The 1,425-nt window shown below is 36.1% G+C and overlaps 1 protein-coding gene across 2 annotated transcripts in view; it reads right to left on the reverse strand.

Moving 5' to 3' along the window:
• Window positions 1–1,096, reverse strand: part of RLIM (ring finger protein, LIM domain interacting) — a 28,438-nt gene extending 27,342 nt beyond the window's left edge. For both annotated transcript variants that reach the window (XR_002098306.1, XM_019521497.1), the window contains exon 1: window positions 550–1,096. The gene's annotated coding sequence lies outside the window, so the exon portion shown is untranslated. The remainder of the gene's footprint in view (window positions 1–549) is intronic.
• Between the last annotated feature and the right edge of the window lie 329 nt (window positions 1,097–1,425).

A 1,425-nucleotide genomic window follows, 5' to 3' on the forward strand; every position in this document is an offset into this window, starting at 1 on the left:
TAATTCATTTTCATAGAGTTAACTATCAGAGCTCTTTGAATTCCATCTTCTTCATAGTATAAAACCAAACAAACGCTGGTTAAGACTAAGATGCATTTTAAAATATCTCAGTCCACACTATTATATAGCTTTAACAGTAGGCTCTGAAAAAACCTAGCACATGCATAAAAAGGGGGGAAAATGCTTTCAGAAGCAGCACCATTCATACACCAAATATTCCATTTCATAAACAGTTTTAATAGTTTAAGGACACACATTACATGCGTTTAAATCCTTGAAGTTTCATCACTCAACTCTCTAACCTGTTGCTAGCCAAAAAACAGATTGTTGATAGTGAAACCAATTACTTAGAGCATTAAAAAAAAATTACAAGCAGATGAAGGAGAAACCTCATTGGAGAGAGTTTAATTGCAACCCTACAATGAGTTTCATGTGGGTGGACCACCATGTCTACAGGGAGCCCCACAAAAGTTAATCAGTTTTTCTTAGAAGAGATGTGTCTGCTTGCACATCTCTTCCCACACAACCAGGACCTTCAATCCAACTTACTGTTCTAACCACAATGGAGGACTGTGCTTTCAAGTTTTTAAAGATGTCATATGTTATGAGCTTATTCTCTTCCCATTGCTATTAACTCCAACAGAAGTAGTGCAAATGTGCACCAAAGCAGAAGCAAAACATCTGCAGAAAAGCCTTGAAATATGCACCTGGAAATTAAGATATGACATTTCAGAAGTTCTCAAATTTTATACCCCGCTGATTTCCCCCATATACCCTCTGTCTTAAAAAAAAAATTCTGGAAAAATATCAAGTTGCCAAAATCGTGGGAAAAGGTGTCTTCTATAAAACGGTATTTTAATCAAGGCAATTTACAATTTGATCAGTTATTAGTTTTCCACACAGCTTTAAGTGCATCGATCACGCACATTTGAAAGTCATTTGAATCAAATACATTAAAATAGAGCATATGCCAGTACTTGCACAGAATACCTTCATATAAGCAATATCTGCTAACTTGGGGGTGAGACACTGATGAAGAACCCTCCTTCTGTATTGCAGAAGTTTAATAATGCATTCAACATAACGTCTTATCTTTAAAACTGTTGGAAAAAATCAACCTCCTCAGAGTCCAGTAGTGCCAACATTCACACTTCAACCCTCCTGCTACAAGGTTCTAACTCACAGACAACAACCTGAAAGTGAGACAAGTCTCCCTCTGGAAAGTATCACGACTATATATTAATTGCAGAAAAGTTGAGCGTGCTAAATCCAGAATACTCTGCATTTGGAATAAGTGGGTACTTCCAAGAATGCAAATGACAATAACCATCAACAGCAAGGGCTCAAAACATTATCATTCTACTTATTAAAACAGCATTTTCCCCACAGATAATGTTAAAAATTAAAATAAGAGAGTATGTTGTT

Source organism: Gavialis gangeticus, unplaced genomic scaffold (genome assembly GCF_001723915.1).
Source record: "Gavialis gangeticus isolate Ggan-Ray unplaced genomic scaffold, GavGan_comp1, whole genome shotgun sequence".
NCBI classification, from domain to species: domain Eukaryota; kingdom Metazoa; phylum Chordata; order Crocodylia; family Gavialidae; genus Gavialis; species Gavialis gangeticus.